The sequence below is a fragment of the Mus caroli genome, unplaced genomic scaffold, assembly GCF_978045245.1.
Source record: "Mus caroli unplaced genomic scaffold, Mus_caroli_1 scaffold_1, whole genome shotgun sequence".
In the NCBI taxonomy this organism is placed as follows: domain Eukaryota; kingdom Metazoa; phylum Chordata; class Mammalia; order Rodentia; family Muridae; genus Mus; species Mus caroli.
In genome coordinates, this window is record NW_028227256.1 from 178,242,785 (window position 1) to 178,264,026 (window position 21,242).

The 21,242-nt window shown below is 50.8% G+C and overlaps 1 protein-coding gene across 2 annotated transcripts in view; it reads right to left on the bottom strand.

Moving 5' to 3' along the window:
* Stum (stum, mechanosensory transduction mediator homolog) overlaps positions 1-21,242 on the bottom strand; it is a 53,479-nt gene that overhangs the window by 6,131 nt on the left and 26,106 nt on the right. The gene's annotated exons all lie outside the window — the stretch shown is intronic.

Below are 21,242 nucleotides of genomic sequence, written 5' to 3' on the forward strand. Positions count from 1 at the left end.
CTCTTGGGCAGCACTCCTGCTCGGGTCCCGGCCACAGCATGTCACCAAAGGGAGGATAGCACACAGAGGAGATGTGGCACAGGGCTGCCAGGGTCTAGCATCATGCCTATGGCTTCTGGAGAACAGAAGTCATACAGTGACCCAGGGGCCAATCTCAGAGGGGGAATTCCAGAGAGCTGGACAGTCAGGAAGTAATCTCAGCCTATGTACTGATTGCTAGGGGACAAGACTATTGGACCTATGGAGTGCAAGACTACAGCCAGGACAGTTTCAGCATCCCTGATGTTCCCACAACCACTTCAACCCCAGGGGAGGGGTGTAGAAGGAAGAGCCATCTGAGAGGTGATCCCTTCTTTTCCCTTTCCCCAATCACTTTCCCTTCCCTCCTCTCCCCTCCTCTTCCCTCCCCTTCCCTTCCCTTCCTTCCCACCAGTGTCTTCTGTATCAATAATATCTTTTGTATTGTATGGATGCATCACCTGTCAATTAAAAAACCTATGGCCTATAGGATAAGGGTAGACTAGAAGGTGGGACATCCAGGAGGCAGAAAGAGTTCTGGAGTAGAGCAAGGCACAGGAGACTCTCCAGGGAAGATGTGACAAGTACAGATGCATGGTGCCGGAGCCCAGGTAACCAGCCATGGGGCAGGATGTAGATTAGAGTAAATGGATTAAGTTACGTTATGGTCTAGTCAGAGGAAAGTCTAGCTATATGACCAAGGTATTTGAAAATATATTTTGAGTCTGAGTCTTACTTCTGGGAGCATGAGGCTAGAACCAAGAATCAGGACATAACTTCTACAGTCTTACCCCTTTAAGTACCACAGCTTAATGGCCTCCACCACATAAACACATCCTTCCTCTGCTTTGGAGGTCAGGGCAGTCTGAATGGGGCTATTAGACTAGTATAAGGAAACCATTTCCTGTTGCCCCAGCTTCTAGAGGCTGCCTGTGGTCTTGGCTCACAGCCCCTTGCTCCATGGCAAGAGCCAGAAGCATAGAACCCAATTCTTGACCTGCTGTTCTACCATCCCTGAACCCTGGCCCTCGTGCCTGCCTTATGTGAGGACACACTTGGATAATCTCATCTCTCATGATCCTCTGCTTCACGGTTTCTCAGACTCCCTGTCATGGGCTAAGTTCACACACTCACAGGTTTGGGGGCCGGTCCTCAGCCTTCCATCCCGGCTTACATAAAGACTCAGAAAGTAAGACTGTTGTCCAGGCTCACAATCACAACTGAGCCCACACTGGCCCCAGAGGCCAATGACCTTGTCGAAGGCAGACCAGGATCTAAATCGAGACTTTTGGGAAGTTGAGCCATAGACGGGTGACCATTCTCACGACCCCAATTCTCTCAGTTCCTGCCCTTGAGGACACTGAGGTTGTCCATTCACTGAACTTGGTCTGCAGCCCCATTTCCCATCAGCCGGAGCTTGATGGCTCCGACTCTCGGGCTACAGGCCTTACTCTGGCCTGCCCTGGGAGTCCTGCTGCTGATATCTTACCCCTGCCCTCCCCCTCATCTGACCTGCCACCCTAGTGAAGGCCCCACCCCCTCACCTCTTCTCCTCTCAGACCACTAGTAAGGCTCGGTACCTCACACAGGTGCAGTGATTTAATCACTGCAGGTAGTTTGCAGTGATTAAAGGAGCAACCCTCCCTTGAGTCTCTTCAGACCTTACACCAGTAGCAGCAGCACTTGTTACAGACACAGTGACCAGGTTCCCCAACAGCCTGGAACGCCTGAAGTGCCCAGGAATCTGCACTGTCAAACAAGTTCCCCTGCTCCATCCCAAGGAATAAAGAAAGTCACTAGAGTGTGTCAACCAGGAAGCTGGCCTTGACCACACCAGCACAGCGCATGGCAGTACTATCGTAACTGCAGGACCAAACTCTTGTCCTCACAGAAAGGACAGTCTACACACAGTGGCTGAGGGCTCTCCTTTCTGGGTGCATGAGGCAGGGGGATTACTCCCTTGCAAGTCCATGTAAGTTGCCTCAGGCACTAACTCAGCCTTGCCCTTGGTGCCTGTTGTGCTACGGAGACTCACAGTCCACCGGGAAGGTTAACAGCTTGGCAGAGTTGCAGAAGGGATGAGGAATGACCTGGGACCGGAGACCCACTTTACCCGGTAGGGGAGGGGTATGAACTTAGACAGCGTTGGAGCTGGGTGACACGGGTAAGCGGATGGGGTGAAGGTGAGGACTAGCGGACCATAGTGAAGGCTTCCAAACACTGGGGCATGGCTCTGCCCAACCTGCAGAAAGCAGAGCCCCAGGGAGCTTTCAGCAGGAAAGAAATGTATGTGATGGGAAAGGAAAATTAAGAGTTGCTCTCGGCAGGGCTGTGGGGTTTGAGCAGCAAAGAAGAGCGTGCCTTTCTGTTACCCTGCAACCCCTGAGAAGTGACAAGGACACAGGGGACTTTAGTACAGGGCACATGGCACCGTCCTTTGCTGCTGTTGAAGCATAGTGTGTAGGGAAGAGGAGAGAGAGGAACACAGGCTGACAGCGTTATACAAGAGAGCCCTGCAGATGTAAAGAGATGGTGGGAGAAGAACCGGATGTGTGGGGGAGAAATATTAAGGCGAGAGTAACACAGATGCCATTAGAGTGTGCTGAGCACACGCTACCCTCTCTCTACCTACGCTGCCTTTTCTTTTTGCATTATTTATTTATTTATTAGAGGGAGAAACACGTGCCTCTGCATGCGTATAGACATCAAAGGACAGTGTGCGAGAAATCGATTCTCTTCTACCAAGTAAAATCCAGAGATCCAACTCAGGCCGCCAGCCTTCGTGGCTGGCCTCTCCGTAAGCACACAGTCTTGCAAGCATGTATCTGGATGGATGCAACTAACTCCCCAACACACACAAAATAGAGAAGACTAATTTTTTTTTTAGCTAGCCTCATGTAGCCAGGCCTACCCTGACCCCCTCCCCGTGTCTGCCTCACAAGTGCTGGAATTACAGGTGTGTGCTACCATGTTAGGCGGAATATAATCATAATATTATATAATATAATCATATAGCTGTGAATCACTCCACCTTCGTCCATTGTTGACCCTCTACCTCTGTAACTGTGGCCTCCCTTCTTTCTTCCTGCCAAGGAAACCTCTAAAGTAGGAATTTGTCCCCTACAGGGTATGTTCTATAGCCCAGGCCACCAAGCTCTGCCTCAATCTCTCACTGAAAGTGCAGGGATGACCCTGGGGTACTGCTTGCTTAAAAGCACGAGACAGAGGCTAGGATGTGAATGAAGACCTGGGTTCCATCCTCGACACCAAAAATAAACAGGAAACAAACATTCCCCCAGGTGATGCAGATGTACTGCTAAGCTTGAGAGCACTCCGTCTTCGGGGTGCAGAGATTTGCCTCCCAGACACAACGTCAGACAACTGTCCAACCAGACGGTGGAGATGGCTGAGAGAAGAGCACCTCTTGCCCACAAGCGAGAGGACCCAAGCTGGAATCCCTAGATCCCTAGCAGACACAATTCCAGAGTTGTGGGGTTGGGGTGACAGGGATAAAGACAAGGTGGCCAGGTGCTTCCTGGCCAGCCAGCCTAGAACACTGAGCCTCAGGTTTAGTGTGAAGAACATGCAGGGTGCCTGTCCTTTTCCTTTGGCCTCCATATGCACAAGCATGAGAGAAAGGTAGAGAGATCGAGAGGCTCAGAGACAGACAGACAGACAGACAGACAGAGACACACACATAGAGAACTCAAGCTTATCAATAACTCAAGTGCCCACGGTCCTGGCCTTTTTAATACGATGCAGGTCAATGCTGCTCCAGGGCCCAGGCCCTGGCCATGCTGCTTCCAGAGGTGACCACATCAACTGGCAGAGCAATATGATAACCCACTACCACCAAGCACTGAAGTTTGTGCTACATAGCACCTGGAGTATAGGCCTGGGCGTGTGTTCCACACATCCTACCATGGCTGTGACAGAGATGGGCGGGTGGGAGCAACCTGAGGAAGGCCTTCCCACAGAGTCACAACAAATACATGCCATGCCACACAATCCCTCTGGCTACTGTTCCACCTGATGAGGTGTCTGTGGCTTCCTCCCCCAAGGAACTCGGGATGCAGGTCTGAGTCAGGCAATGGGAAGAGGAATAACCCTCTGCTCCCCTCTTGCAACCCGTGGAAGTCCCCAAAGGACTCTCTGGACAGAGTTCCCAGAATTTGCCTTCCATCCCCTCCCCCACTTCTGTCAGGATTGAGAAGAGGCAGAAGTGAGCCACGCAGTCACCCCTCTAGAAGAGGGGGTGGCAATGCTTACAAGAATAGAACCTGGGAGCTGGAAAAGGATTCGGCTTCTCATGTGCATCTCGTGGGAGCTGGAGAAGTCGCTGGGTTTGGGTTGGGAGAGCACTTGCTGACTCTTGGAGCTTAGAGAAGGCAGGACCGTCCTCTGCCCTTCAGTGAAGCTGCTGTCCTGTCCTGCAGTAAAACTCACTCCTAGGTGCTAGGCTGTAAATCAGGCCTGACCCCAGATGTGCCCCACAGCTGGTTCTGCAGTCGTTACATTGTATTGGTGGTAATGAATGACTAATGCAGTTCCATAAAAGATACAGTTAAATACTTCCACCACTTGGTTGGGCATGGCCACCCATGTTCCAGGCCTGACTCTGAAAATAAGCTCTCAGGGATAGAAAGAAGGTGGTAAGGGAGCCCTGACCCTGCTGTATAGTCATTTGGAAGTTTAAGACACACACACACACACACACACACACACACACGCATGCATGCACGAGAAATAAGCCCCACTGAGAACAATAGCCTGATGCTCAGGGCAGAATGAGGTAAAGAGAGACTGTGTTAGCCAGTCATCAAGGGAAGCCCAAAGGAAAGAGAATTTACAGGAGACAGCATTTCTGAATAAAACCCTAGGGACAATGTTCAGGGTAGCCTTAGAAGCTAACAGTCTCTCCCTTTCTGGCCATAGCCTGTTAGCTTCTCAGGACAGTCACCCTGGAGCACAATCTGAAAAGAAAGCTGTGTTTGACAGGGCAGAGGCAGACCTGGAGGACCTGACTGGGATTGGCATGTGGGTTTATAGTGGAATGCCCGCTTAGCATGATCAAGACCCTGGATCCCAAGACCAGCAGCAGCCTAGAGAACAGCTGTGTCTTCTACGGAGAACTGCACTGAGTCATTTCATTCACCGGAGGAGCACTTCATAGAACCAGCCTGGGTCCACGGCTTTGCATCACACCCTGGGTCCATGGCTTTGCATCCTGGCTAGCAAGGAATTTTCAAGACCATGTCATAGAAAGTCAGTGTGTGCCAGGCGGTGGTGGTGGCACACGCCTTTAATCCCAGCACCTGGGAGGCAGAGGCAGGCGGATTTCTGAGTTTGAGGTCAGCCTGGTCTACAATGTGAGTTCCAGGACAGCCAGGGCTACACAGAGAAACCCTGTCTCAAAATAAACCAAAAAAAAAAAAAAAAAAAAAAAGAAAGAAAGAAAGAAAGAAAGAAAGAAAGAAAGAAAGAAAGAAAGAAAGAAAGTCAGTGTGTGTATAGTGAGGAAAGCATGGGTAGGCCTTACATCATCATCTCGACATCATCAAAGTTCTTCAGAACAAAATCACCAATGTGTCTGATACCTACAACCTGGACCAGGGGTAGGAAGAGCCTATGGTTAGCTTTCAGTTTTGCAACAAGAGCACTGATGACCTCATAAAAATACCACACCACTCATTGCAGTATGCCTACTGGAGCTCTCCTCCTACTGCCCTTCCTTCTGAGGACAAGGACTGTGGAGATGAGACCGGCCCCCACCTCACCCTTCTCAATGCCTCCACCTTGACTTAAGGGTGATTGTCCCGCTGGAGGAGGCCAAGTCAGCTGGAACTGGTCATTAATTTTAATGGCATCGGGCATTGCATCAGCTGCTCTGAGCTTAGCAAATCTCTACCGTCAACCTCCCTTCCTGCTCCATCTCTGGACCTGGAGGGACCGTGGGGAGCTGAGGAGCTGCTGAGCAAAGCCACACACCTGAGGTCTCCCTGAGGGTCTCTCTGGGATATTAGGCATGGGCAGAAGTTTAACCACACAGAGTGTCTTAGTCCTCTAGCACTGAGTCTTGCTCCTCACAGATCCTGGGCTCCAGTGCCACAGGACACAGTGGGGAGAGGGCTCAGGGCATGAGCAGGAGGGGTAAAGCAGTGTGAAGGCCCCAAAGCACCCAGCTCTGCTCTCATCCCTATCCAGCATGTCTCTCACTGAGGACAGTCAGGTAGGTGAAAGAGTGGGGGATGCATCAGCGGTGACATTTGCCGAAAAGGAGGAGGCAGCTTCCATCGCCTAAGAATTTATAACCTGGCCAGATGACATTTCCACGGATGGAGAAGCAGTGAGATTAAAAGCAGAGAGGGGCCTTACCCAGGCTGGCAGCTGCCAGGAGCCTTTCTGTGGCCAAGGACATGAAGGATGCTGATGAAGTCCAGTTCTCCCATGAGCACTAGAGATGCTGAAAATGGAGCCTAGGCCTGCCTTTTTCCTTAACAATAGTCCTTGACAGCAGGGTTAGACTGAGATATGTGGGCTGGTGGCTGAGATCCATTCAATTGCCTGATAAGTAACATTATGAAATGCCTATTAAGTATTAATTTGCTTATCAACTCTAGAAGGAGCAGGGGCCCTGGGTCCCCACCACCTAAGAGGGAGCATTTGCAAGCCAGCGTTGTCAGACACTACGGGAGTTCAAGGTTAGGTTTGGCTGATCTCTAGGCAAGCTGGAAGGAGCTGTCTTCTGGGTGTCTGAAATAGTGGTCACACACTCCAGGATAAAAGTACAGTGTGCCCTGAGGCCTTTCCTCTGGTCACAATGGAGGCTTGTGGGGACAGCTGACACATGACAGATCATAACAGAACTCAATTCAACATCTCAGACTTCAACACCGGACCCGAAAGATGCAGTCCCAGGTGTGAAGTTGCTTCCCAGTGATGAATGCTTGTGTTCTTGTCCCCAGGTTTGCGTTGTGAGCTTGGTCTCCAATCTGATGATATTATCAGCACTCAGGCCTTTAGGAGATGACCAGGTTTTGCTGAGGTGCTCATATTGCTGCCCATGATGGATGTAGGACCTCACAGGGGACAGAGAGTCCCACACAAGCCCCCAGGACCCTCTGGGCCTCCTGTCTATGAACAGAAACAAGAAGGGGTCTTCCTGAGCTCACAGCCACTGTAGCTCGTTGTTCTCTGACTTGCAGCCAACAGAGATGTGAGAGACAACAGTTGGTGGCTTACCGCTGCCCAAACGAGAACTGCCTTTGCCTAAAACCCAGGCTCAGCTTATGCCAGCCCCCATGTGGATTCAGCTAACATTTATATAGCATCTTCTGGGGACCAAGAAAAGGGCAAAACTATGGATGCTGTTTCAGAAGGCCAGCATCCTGGCTATCAAGAGTCTCACAGGGTAACAGAGAGAGAGAGAGAGAGAGAGAGAGAGAGAGAGAGAGCCACAGAATGAAGTGTTACAGAGGACAGAGTCAGGCACTGGAATGCCAAGATCCAAACCCACAGATGGGCTGTGAGACCCCAAGTGTGGCAGGAGGTTGACTGAGTGTCTCCCTCTGTTGCTCACGATCTTTTTTTTGATGCAGGACCTCTCATTGAATCTAGAGTTTACCATTTCAGCCAGACGGGTGAACCAGTAGTCCCGAGCATCCACCTGTCTTTGCCCAGCACGGAGATTGGAGAGGTGTGCGGCTGCACATGGCTTTTCTGTGAGTGTGAGGTTGAGGAAACAAAACCGATCCTCACGCTTGTGCAATAAGCATCCTACCCAGGTGCTATCTTCCCAGACCCTTTTTTAAAATTACTTTAACTGCTAAGTTCGTGGGGTCTGTTTCACGAAGACTAAAGCTTGGTTTCCTCCATATGTCGAAGTTTTATGCAGCTTGGAGAAGTCTGATCGTGGCTACACAGAGAGATGGGAAAGTCCTTTAAAGCGAGATTACAAAAATAGACCACATACTGTGCGAGGAGATTATTTTTAAATATTTATGCATGTGGACAGGGACAGGCATGTATTAAACAAAGCGGGGAAACTGCCTTTACCGTGGAAGGACGGCTGAGGCTTCTTTTCTTTCTCTTTTTTTTTTTTCCCAAAACAAATACTCCTTTTAGAAAATTAAAAAAAAAAAAAAAAGTCACAAGCACCTGTTGATACTCAGCTTTACAAAGATGTCTCGCAATGGCATGCATCTTCCTGGCTACAGAGAAGGGGCTGTAACAGCCAAGCAAGTAAGAAGACAGGTGACATACAGACACCTGGCAGAAAATCACAGGGGTCCTGGAAAGGACACCAAGCACCACTAAGAACCCAGAGCTTCGAAGAACACCCCCTAACCAGCAACATCCCCTGCCCAGGAGCACCCCCTAACCAGCAACATCCCCTGCCCAGGAGCACCCCCTAACCAGCAACATCCCCTGTCCAGGAGCACCACCTAACCAGCAACATCCCCTGCCCAGGAGCACCCCCTAACCAGCAACATCCCCTGCCCAGGAGCACCCCCTAACCAGCAACATCCCCTGTACAGGAGCACGCCCTAACCAGCAACATCCCCTGCCCAGGAGCATCCCCTAACCAGCAACATCCCCTGCCCAGGAACACCCCCTAACCAGCAACATCCCCTGCCCAGGAGCATCCCCTAACCAGCAACATCCCCTGCCCAGGAGCACCCCCTAACCAGAAACATCCCCTACCCAGGAGCATCCCCGACCTGGAGCATCCCCTGACCTGGAGCATCCCCTAACCAGCAACATCCCCTGCCCAGGAACACCCCCTAACCAGCAACATCCCCTGCCCAGGAGCACCCCCTAACCAGCAACATCCCCTGCCCAGGAACATCCCCGACCTGGAGCATCCCCTGACCTGGAGCATCCCCTAACCAGGAACACCCCCTAACCAGCAACATCCCCTGCCCAGGAGCATCCCCTAACCAGCAACATCCCCTGCCCAGGAGCATCCCCTAACCAGCAACATCCCTTGCCCAGGAGCATCCCCTAACCAGCAACATCCCTTGCCCAGGAGAATCCCCTAACCAGCAACATCCCCTGTCCAGGAGCATCCCCTGTCCTGGAGCATCCTCTGACCTAGAGCATCCCCTGACCTGGAGCATCCCCTGACCTTGAGCATCCCCTAACCAGCAACATCCCCTGCCCAGGAGCATCCCCGACCTGGAGCATCCCCTGACCTGGAGCATCCCCTGCCCTGGAGCATCCCCTGCCCTGGAGCATCCCTGCCCTGGAGCATCCCCTGCCCTGGAGCATCCCCTGTCCTGGAGCATCCCCTGACCTGGAGCATCCCCTGACCTGGAGCATCCCCTGCCCTGGAGCATCCCCTGCCCTGGAGCATCCCCTGTCCTGGAGCATCCTCTGACCCAGAGCATCCCCTGCCCTGGAGCATCCCCTGCCCTGGAGCATCCCTTGCCCTGGAGCATCCCCTGACCTGGAGCATCCCTGACCTGGAGCATCCCCTGACCTGGAGCATCCCCTGACCTGGAGCATCCCCTGCCCAGGAGCATCCCCTGCCCAGGAGCATCCCCTGCCCTGGAGCATCCCCTGTCCTGGAGCATCCTCTGACCTAGAGCATCCCCTGTCCTGGAGCATCCCCTGCCCTGGAGCATCCCCTGTCCTGGAGCATCCCCTGTCCTGGAGCATCCCCTGCCCTGGAGCATCCCCTGACCTAGAGCATCCCCTGTCCTGGAGCATCCTCTGACCTAGAGCATCCCCTGTCCTGGAGCATCCCCTGTCCTGGAGCATCCCCTGTCCTGGAGCATCCTCTGACCTGGAGCATCCCCTGTCCTGGAACATCCCCTGTCCTGGAGCATCCTCTGACCTAGAGCATCCTCTGACCTGGAGCATCTCCTGCCCTGGAGCATCCCCTGCCCTGGAGCATCCCCTGTCCTGGAGCATCCTCTGACCCAGAGCATCCCCTGTCCTGGAGCATCCCCTGCCCTGGAGCATCCCTTGCCCTGGAGCATCCCCTGACCTGGAGCATCCCTGACCTGGAGCATCCCCTGACCTGGAGCATCCCCTGACCTGGAGCATCCCCTGCCCTGGAGCATCCCCTGCCCTGGAGCATCCCCTGTCCTGGAGCATCCTCTGACCTAGAGCATCCCCTGTCCTGGAGCATCCCCTGCCCTGGAGCATCCCCTGTCCTGGAGCATCCCCTGTCCTGGAGCATCCCCTGCCCTGGAGCATCCCCTGCTCTAGAGCATCCCCTGTCCTGGAGCATCCTCTGACCTAGAGCATCCTCTGACCTAGAGCATCCCCTGTCCTGGAGCATCCCCTGTCCTGGAGCATCCCCTGTCCTAGAGCATCCCCTGTCCTGGAGCATCCTCTGACCTAGAGCATCCCCTGTCCTGGAGCATCCCCTGTCTTGGAGCATCCCCTGTCCTGGAGCATCCTCTGACCTGGAGCATCCCCTGTCCTGGAACATCCCCTGTCCTGGAGCATCCTCTGACCTAGAGCATCCTCTGACCTGGAGCATCTCCTGTCCTGGAGCATCCCCTGTCCTGCAGCATCCCCTGCCCTGCAGCATCCTCTGCCCTGGAGCATCCCCTGCCCTGAAGCATCCCCTGCCCTGCAGCATCCAGGTCACCAGGCTTGTGCACCCAGTGCAGGGATTCTAAGGATTCCTTTCACTTAACAAAAGAGGGAGGTGACTCAGCTGAGCTGGCTGTTCAGCCTCCTGAGGACCAGGGAGAGAGAAAGGGCAGAAGCAGTGCAGAGTGCGGCCCAGGCTCAGGTGTTCTTCCTCTGACTGATGGCTCCCTCAGGCCTGCCTCACTCTTTCCAGGCATGGTGCCCTAGAGGGTAGCCCAGGTACATCCCAGTGTCCAGGGCAGTTTCCTGCCAGGGCTCATAGGAAAGACTCATGAAATGGGATTGTTGCTCCCAACACCAGAGTATCCCCTACTATAGGGAAGGGTTCCCCCTCGGGGACCCTTATTTTGAACATAACCAACTGAAATGGGTTTAATTTTCCAGTGAATTACTGGGAAAGCCCAGAAAGACAGATGGGGTGGTGGTTATGAGTTTTACTGCTGACTTCAGCATTCACTGGCTGTGTGAGCATGGGCAAGCCCCTGTCTTTGCTCCACCAAATCTTTCAGGGCCAGTTTCCTCCCTGGGAAGATGTGGAGAAGAATAATACCCAGGCAGATAGAGCAAGGGACTAAGAGGGGTTATACACTTAAAATGCCTGTAGCAAGCTAAGTGTTTAATAATGGGTTGTTTTTTATTGCTAACAGTCATTCAGGGTTGGTTCAATCCCTTGGTTCAATAACTCATTATAAACCCAGTGTTTTCCATCACTGTTCCACAATTCTTTTCACAGGGCCAATATCCCTCATGGTGGCGAAGCAATCGCCAAAGTTCCAGTTTTCACATCCAAATTCTACATGTCTAGAGAAGAGCGTGTCTGCTCTAGCATTTCAACCTGGAGTCCTGAGAGCTACACAGACCAGAGTCTGTGAGTCACAAAAATGCTAAATCAACCATTAGCATGAAAGCATGTGACTATAATTTTAAGGAATGAAGCCTGTCCTCCTGTCCTCCAAGCTAGATGTGGCTCAGCTTTACCCACAATGCCTGGCTGCACAAAGCAAGCATAGGTCCCTGAGAAAAACCTAAGGCATCCTGGGTTATAGAGAGGGAGCTAAATGATGCTGTGTATCAGCGAAGCTCACACTCAAAGAGGAAGCCTGTCAGAAAAGCTAGCACAGAAACTATTCATGTTTCGTCTTCCTTAACTTTTTTTTTTCCCACGTGGTGCCAGATTCATTGACACTTCTTATGGATAGTCAGTCTTGGCCAGTAAGGTTATTAGCTGTGAAGATGGGCAATTCTGTTGAAGCTGCCCTCTCACTGCCACCAACAGAAAGGGATGGAAGAGACAGGCTATTTTCCTGCCTCAGGAAGCTAGTACCATTTGCAACCTTGATGCTGTGCTGTGAAGATGCACACTAGCCCTCATGAGATTTGAGAGGTCTTGTGACAACCCAAGTCAGTACCACCCAGCACACGTGGAGGAGAGGACACTTCCTGATGAGTCTACTAGCCCTGCCACCAAGTCACCCCGCACCATGCCCTCATGATCAAATTTCCGACACCCAGAATTTTGAAAACTTCACACCATGGAATTTAGGGCAGCAATAGATAGCTCCATTGGGTATCTCTAGGTAGATGCTGGCCGAAAAGAAGGAAGAAAGGAGGAAGTGTGTCAGGTCACGTGGCTGTGACTGGAGTTGTGTGGCATCTGACTGGAGTCCTAGAGGCCTTCTGGACTCTGCATTTGCACACAGATGTATCGCTTCCCACTTTCCTAGAGCCCCGCTCAGAGGACAGACACACACCTACTTCCCACTGGCTTTGTCTCATCCCAGTGAGCTTCTTCAGGAGACCCTCTGTAGTCCCCTGGCTGGCAGTTCCTGTTGCCTACCCAGAACTCTACCTTAAGTTTCTCCCTGGCATGTCGCTTATCTAACTGCCTACACGGTCTCTAAGAGCCAGTGAGCCGCCCTCCCTGAGAGGAGCAGGCGACTTTTTGCTTACGCCACTGTGTTCCTAACACCTAGCCTAGCACACAAAGCAATCTCGTGTCTGGAGCTGGTGTCCGATGGCGATGGCACGTGTTATAAAGTGGGGACACAGAGAGAGGTTCCTTTTGGTTCCTGCCTTCAGAGGACTGAGTCCACAGTTGCTTGGTGTTATTGCTGTGGGCTCATGGGAAAGCAGAGCATCGCAGTGGGGGAGGCCTAGGGGAGTATCCTGCTCCTCTCATGGTATCCAGGAAGCTGGTGGGCAGAGACAAGGTTCTCTTCCAGAGAACACCCCCAGTGACCTACCGCCTCCAATCCATACCCTCCACCACAGGTTTCTACCACTTTCTAGTAATGTCACGGTCATAGAACACTATCCTGGTGCAGCACGGCCATCACAATCTTGAAAAGAGAGTGGCTGTGATTACCCACAGAGGCTAACAAAATTGGCCTTGGTACCACTCTTCACAGAAACAGGCCTGGCATCGGACCCTCACTGAGACTCCAGCCACTCCCTCCTGCACCTCCCCCAGCTGCACTGGGGCGTGGCAGGCACTAAACAGAGGGCAGAAGTTACCTGAGGGAATGACGCCTTCCAAGCTGCTTTCAGGTGGTCGGTCGTCATCCATCCCAATGGGACTTTCCAGCGTTATAACTGTTCTGAAGCCCCCCCCTGCACCCCACCTCTCTGTGTTCTTGCAAGCAATGCCTCACCCATGCTCTTGTGTGGAAGCCCAATAAGCCCACCACTTCGAAAACTGGACTTGGGTGGAATTATTTCTTTGGCCATTCATCAGTGCACTGTCTAAGGTAAGTAGATATTTGTTCATATATCCATAGGAAAAGTCATACAAGAGCCACCACATAGTGAATCCATCGATTAAATCAAGTCCCCAAACCCAGCAAAGCTATTGGCAAGCAAGCCTGAGCCTTCCAGGCCGTGTCAGACATGTTAAGCCACTACCAGCTAGTCCAGCATGCCACTCCCCTGCCTTATATCACTGAGCTGGTGTCTCATGCTGTCTTTTTTCAACCTGTTACCAAGATATTTCATAAGCCAAGATATTTGACAGAGGACAGTATGAGTTTAGGACCAGAATCTTTCCTCTCAAAGAACTGGCAAGCATGGCGTATGCTTCAGGGGCAGAACCTAAAGTAATGCAGTTTGATGGGCCAGATGGAACACACTGGTGCAGCTGTGTGTCCATGGGCATAGGAAACCCAGGGTTGGGGCCAACGGGATGATTCAGCAGCTAAAGTGTCTATCATGCAAGAGAACCTGAGGTTGGGTCTTTTGCTATGTATTGTAATGCTAAATATTGGCTCCTAGGCCTGGTTGCCCCCAAGGATGAGAGAATCTGCACAAATACCCAAGTTCCCCCTGACTGGTGAATAAAGATGCCTACAGCCTATATCTGGGATGAAGTGAGACAGGTGGGCTTGGGGTTACTGGGCTTGGGGTCTGAGGAGAACCATGAGGAGAGGGAGGAGGAGAGAAGGAAGCTGCCATGGGTTAGGTGAGTCTTAGAAGCATGGCTGGAGAACTGGCCACTTGGAATAAAGAGCAGCCCAGACGGAACACGGCAAATTATAATTCAGTGTTATTAATGGGAAAATAGATTCTAATAGCTTACAGAGTAGATATCTGCTCAGCTCTAGTGCTGATTAAGGATTTCTATAACAAAAAATGTTGTGTGTCTTTTATCCAAGAACTGAATGATCAAAGGCGGGGTAGGAACCCCTGACTGACATTAAATAATTTACACAAGTTCCCATCCCATCCTGGAACCCATGGGAGAGTGAAGGAATAATTGGCTTCACAGAATTATCCTCTGACTTCCACATTAAGTGCTGTGACATGCACATACCCACATATCCAAATCTCTCTCTCAATCTCTCTCTCTCTCTCACACACACACACACACACACACACACACTAATGATGATATTTTAAAATATCCCGCTGTAAGCCCAGCCTGGCGGTGCAGGACTGTAATCCTAGTTACCAGAGAGGCTAAAGCAAGGGTGTGACACATTCACAGTCAGCCGGAGCCACACAGGGAGCTCAAGGTCAGCCTGGATAACTTAGTGAGATACTGTCTTTGGTGGCGCACGCCTTTAATCCCAGCACTCGGGAGGCAGAGGCAGGCGGATTTCTGAGTTCGAGGCCAGCCTGGTCTACAAAGTGAGTTCCAGGACAGCCAGGGCTACACAGAGAAACCCTGTCTCGAAAAACCTAAAAAAAAAAAAAAAAAAAAAAAAAAAGAAATAAGTAATTGGCTGGTGTTGTAGCTCATTTGAGTGGTTTACCTGATATGCTCAAGGCCCTAGGTTCACTGCACAGCTGGTAGGGATTGATAAGGGCATTGGGACCTTACACAGAGCTGTAGCGCCTACTTCTTGTCATTGTGCATACCTTTAGCTCCCTATGATTCTCTTTCAAAATACAACTTTATTTTCAGTTAAGTCCCCAAGAGAAGACCCTGATGCTGGAGGGACAGCTGAGCAAGACTGTCTCAGTTAGAGTTTCTATTGCTATGAAGAGACACCATGACCAAGGCAACGCTGATAAGGACGACATTTAATTAGGGGTGGCTTACAGGTTCAGAGGTTCTGTCCATTATCATCAAGGCGATAAACATGGTAGCATCCCCACAGGCATGGCACTGGAGGAGCTGAGAGTTCCACATCTTCATCGAAAGGAAGCCAGGAGCAGACTGTCTTCCAGGTGACTAGGAGGAGAGTCTCAAAGCCCACTCCCACAGTGACACACTTCCTCCAACAAGGCCACATGTACTAATAGTGCCACTCCCTAGACCAAACATATTCAAATCACCACAAACACTCAGGGTGTGTGGCCTTCAAGGATATGCATATCTACCCAGAGGGCATTAGCAGCAACAGTAGCACTAGGCAGAGCTGCAGGCCTTTTCCATGGCCCTCAGTTCCTCCTCCCCATGGGGCTATGGACAGGCAGAGGGAAAACTAGCTTCATTACCCTGTCTAGTCAACACCTGCGACCAGGAGAAACAAGAGGGAAATCTGCCCTGACTTCCAAGGCAGGGTCCCTGAGCAGCTATGTCTATACCCCACACACCTGAGCAAGGCCACCTCCTCCTGTGCCACTCCAAGGTAGTGGAGGTGGGTCCTCAGCACTTGTCAGAAAGAGCTGGCTTTTTGTAAGGGGACTGAGTTGCTAGGAGAGCATTTAAGACTATTGTTTGTGAAAATAACCGAGAAAGGAACTTGGCGAGAGTGCACTCAGTGAGCATGCGTAAGCCCCTGGCTTCTACCAAAAGGAAGAAAGACATTTGAAGAAGCACATACGCCCATGATACTGAGACAAGCTGAAGATGCTAAGGCATGCTGGGAAGCCGACAAGCAGCCGTGACCTCACTGTGCTCCCGACCCCATCCCTGGTTTCTTTGTTCCCTGGGATCTGTGCTCCCCAGCACTCCTTGTCAGCTGGGTGGCATAGCCTCAACTCAGTTGTGGTTGTTCCTGCTCCACTGGTGACAAACCGCCCTGGGGTTCCAGGGACACCCTCAGTTTCCTTCCTGGAAGCTAAGGAAGTTTTTCATTAAGTCTGTCTAACCAGCCAGGCTTGGTGGTGCACATCTTTAATCCCTGCACTCAGGAGGCAGAGGCAGCCAGATGTCTTATGAATTGGACTAGTCTACACAGTGAGTTCCAGGACAGTAAGGCTATGTAGTGAGAGACCCTGCTTCAAACAACAAACAAACAACAAATAAAAAAGATCATCTAGCCATTAAGTAATTCTTAGTGTGTGCCTGTTTCTGTATGCATGTGCCTGTGTGTATACACGTGTGCTTGTGTGTATATGTGTGTCCTGTGTGTATATGCGTGTGTTTGTGTGTGTTAACACTGATAGTGTGGAACTGAGGGCCGGTGGAGAGAGCCCTCCTTGTTCGTGAGACAACCTGGTCTTATCTCCAGGCTTCCCTGTGGTCTAGAGCCCTTTCTGGTGCCTCATTTGCTTTCTGTTCTCCTATTTGCTGACATCAGTGTACCTGGCCACAGCGAGGACAGTCCCTGGCTAAAAATCAATCCCAGGAAGTGGCACTCTATCCCCTGCATGGGCTGCAAGAATGACCTGCTTGGTTTTGAACTTGGCTCTGCAGCACACTACCTATGTAGTAACCTTCGACAAGTCACATAACCTCTCCGTGTGACCTTGGACAGGTTACTCAACCATTTTGCCCTTCTTCCTGAAAATGAGAGCAATACCTTGTACCTCTTCATGTGGTTATGAGCACTAAAGGAGGCTCTGGGTGCCTAGAAGAGCAGGGGGCATCTGGAAAGCATGAAGCTATGGCTACCTAAGAAACAAGGCACAGCCTGCTTCCACTTATAATGCTGACAGCAATGTAATACATTCAACAGGAGCTCATGAAGAAGACATTGCCAGAACACCGTCGAGGAGGCACACAGAAGGCAGCTGCCGGACTCTGCCACCCTGTTCTCAGGTAGCCGCCAAGGGCTGCAGGGGGTGGGGGTGGGGTGCACAGCTGCAGCTCAAGGGCTACAGACACAGCAGTTCTGGAAGATGCAAGTGTTCTGGAGGTGGTTGGCAGTGACGGTTACACAAGTGTGAATGTGCTTAATGCAATGAAGCTGTGCACTTAAAAATGGTTACGTTAGGACTGGAGAGATGACTCAGTTGGTAAGGGAGCTTGCTGTATATGACCAGAGCTGGGGTGGAGGAGGACAGTGGGGTGCCCGAGTTCAACCTGGGGAACACACATAAAGATGGAAGGAGAAAACTGACAATACACACACACACATGCACACGCGCACCACAAAATTTTTTAGAATTAGTTAAGCTGGTAAAACTTATTGTCTTAGTCATGGTTTCTATTCCTGCACAAACATCATGACCAAGAAGCAAGTTGGGGAGGAAAGGGTTTATTTGGCTTACACTTCATGCTGCTGTTCATCACCAGAGAAGTCAGGACTGGAACTCAGACAGGTCAGGGAGCAGGAGCTGATACAGAGGCCATGGAGGGATGTTCTTTACTGGCTTGCCTCCTCTGGCTTGCTCAGCCTACTCTCTTATAGAACCCAAGACTACCAGCCCAGGGATGGTCCCACCCACAAGGGGCCTTTCCCCCTTGATCACTAATTGAGAAAATGCCTTACAGTTGGATCTCATGGAGGCATTTCCTCAACTGAAGCTTCTTTCTCTGTGATAACTCCAGCTGTGTCAAGTTGACACAAAAATAGCCAGTACAATTGACCCCTTGTCAACTTGACACACAAACACATCACTAGTAAGCCTCAACCCTTACATTCTTATTCATCCCCAAGATCTAAATAACTTTAAAAGTCCCACAGTCTTTACATATTCTTAAAATTTCAATCTCTTTAAAATATCCATCTCTTTTAAAATCCAAAGTCTTTTTACAATTAAAAGTCTCTTAACTGTGGGCTCCACTAAAACAGTTTCTTCCTTCAAGAGGGAAAATATCAGGGCACAGTCACAATCAAAGCAAAAATCAATCTCCAACTGTCCAATGTCTGGGATCCAACTCACGATCTTCTGGGCTCCTCCAAGGGCTTGGGTCACTTCTCCAACCATGCCCTTTGTAGCACACACATCGTCCTCTGGGCTCCAGATGCCTGTACTCTACTGCTGCTGCTGCTCTTGGTGGTCATCTCGTGGTACTGGCATCTCCAAAACACTGCATGACTCCTTCAGTCCTGGGCCTTCAATTACAACTGAGGCTGCACCTTCACCAATGGCCTTCCATGGCCTCTCACAGTGCCGAGCCTGAGCTGCTCTGCATGACCCCTTCATGCCTTCAGGAATACGATACTGTTTTTGATTCACTATTTTCTTTGGCAGAGGCAACTCTAAAGGCTTCCATTTTGCCTTTCCAACCATAATAGCCCTCACTCTACAGTTCAGGGAACCAATATGAGAATTCTGCCAGTTTCTGAGTATATCTATCCCAATTATACATTCTGGAACTGGGGAAATCACCACAGGATGTGTCCGGGGACCTACTGGACCTACTGTAAGTCGGACATCAGTCAAAACTCCATTAATCACCTGCCCTCCATAGGCCCCTACTTTAACTGGAGGGCCACAATGTTTCTTGGGATCTTCATGTAACTTGCTTGTGCCTTCAGGACCTGCTCTGGCCCGATCACGTATATACCACTTCCATTTGATAATAGACTGCTGCTGTGCGCGTCCCACTTTATGACTTGCAGGGTCTGATAGTACCCAGCTCATGATGGGTAATTCAGGTCGCATAGTAACTTGGTGTCCTATTGTCAAACGTTCAGTTTCCACTAAGGCCCAATAGCAGGCCAAGAGCTGTTTTTCAAAGGGAGAATAGTTGTCTGCAGATGATGGTAGAGCTTTGCTCCAAAATCCCAAAGGTCTTTTCTGTGATTCACCTACAGGGGCCTGCCAGAGGCTCCAAACAGCATCTCTATCAGCCACAGACACCTCAAGTACCATCGGGTCTGCTGGGTCATATGGTCCAAGTGGTAGAGCAGCCTGCACAGCAGCCTGGACCTGTTGAAGGGCCTTCTCCTGTTCCAGGCCCCACACAAAGCTAGCGGCTTTCCGAGTCACTTGATAAATAGGCCTAAGTAACACACCCAAGTGAGGGATGTGTTGTCTCCAGAATCCAAATAGCCCCACTAAACGTTGTGCTTTTTTCTTGGTTGTAGGAGGGGCCAGGTGCAATAACTTATCTTTCACCTTAGAAGGAATATCTCTGGAACACAGCCTCTTTGTGCTTTCAGAAAACACTTCCCAGAAGATGTCACCTCAACGATGCTGGTCTCTTCTTAATCACCGCTAATTTCTTAGCTCCAGCTAACCAGCATCAATAGTCCCAGTAATGCAAAGTTTTTGCTTTAGTAGTTCTGGTATCTTGTTTATCACAGCTGATTCTTCAGCCCCAGCTAACCAGAACTACAAAATCTTCACAAGCAAAACAGCAATGGCCCTGAAAAGAGTCTTTAAATTTCCCTCTGAAATTTCACAAACCAGACCTCCATCTTCTGCACTGTTCTCATCATTATCTTCCAAGCTCCTACACAACATCTGACAGAGCTCTTAACAATGAATGGATCTTCAAGCCCAAAGTTCCAAAGTCCTTCCACAGTCCTCCCCAAAACATGGTCAGGTTGTCACAGGAATACCCCACTCCCAGTACCAATTTGTCTTAGTCATGGTTTCTATTCCTGCACAAACATCATGACCAAGAAGCAAGTTGGGGAGGAAAGGGTTTATTTGGCTTACACTTCATGCTGCTGTTCATCACCAGAGAAGTCAGGACTGGAACTCAGACAGGTCAGGGAGCAGGAGCTGATACAGAGGCCATGGAGGGATGTTCTTTACTGGCTTGCCTCCTCTGGCTTGCTCAGCCTACTCTCTTATAGAACCCAAGACTACCAGCCCAGGGATGGTCCCACCCACAAGGGGCCTTTCCCCCTTGATCACTAATTGAGAAAATGCCTTACAGTTGGATCTCATGGAGGCATTTCCTCAACTGAAGCTTCTTTCTCTGTGATAACTCCAGCTGTGTCAAGTTGACACAAAAATAGCCAGTACACTTATGTTATATCCACCAACTTAGCACAACTTTTAAAAAACACCCTGCTAGTTTAGCTTTTGAATTCACTCCAAAGGCCCATGTGTTGAAGGTTTGGTCCCCAGCTTGTTGTTCCTGGGAAGTAGTAGAACCTTTAACGAATAGGGCCCTGTGTCATCAGGGACATGCCTTCGAAGGGAATTGAAGGGCAGGGGGCTGCCGTCTGTTCTTGGTTTTTCCTTCCTAACCAAGAGGTGACTACTTTTGTTCTGAAGCAGGCCCCTACCACAGTGTTGTGCCCCAGGCCCAGAGCCATGGGCCAACTGACCATGGGCTGAATTTATGAACCCTAAATAAATGATCATTCCTCTGTACAAGCCAGTTTTATCTAGGATGTTTCTTATAGCAGCAGGAAGCTGGCTGACCCAGGCCTTTGGATGCCCATCAACTCACTGCTCCCTGGCTACTCCAGGGAGAGGTAGGTCTTTCATAAAAGAGGTATAATCTCAATTAGACTAAATTTCTCTTGGGGTAGGGATTCATTAGTGCAACTTTTGGCACACAAGGAACAGCCCTTTCTGTAGCCGGAATAAGGGGGGGCACCTCTATGTAAATGCCAGGGGCATAGCCATAAAAGCATCTCCCGCAGGAGGACCTAATTGAGAACTGCCTGAGAGACCAAGGATTGCTCGTGCAGAGACTGCCAGCCAATCAGGAACTGCTGTTCAGAAGAGCTGCTTTCCTGGGATGAATGGGGCACAGGTGGAGGGTACTAAAGGAGCTTGCAGCAGTGCTCAGTGAGCTTGCTGCAGTTTCTCACCTGCTCCCAGAGTCTGTGTCATTGACTCTGCGCCACCTCACCTCCAACCCCCCAGGGCAGGTAGGGTCAGGCGTCGAGTAGTCCAGGGCACAGGCAGCATCTTTCCGGGTGTGAGTAGCAAGCTGATTACAGAGGCCCCTGAGAAGGGTTTGCACGAACACTGAAACTGGGGCTGTTAACCCACAGCAGTTCTCCAAGCCTGAGAGTCCCTCCTAGTCCCTACCCCGACTATGCCCCTAATACATAGCCTCCCCTGGCCCCAGTTGTGTCTCACAAACACACGGA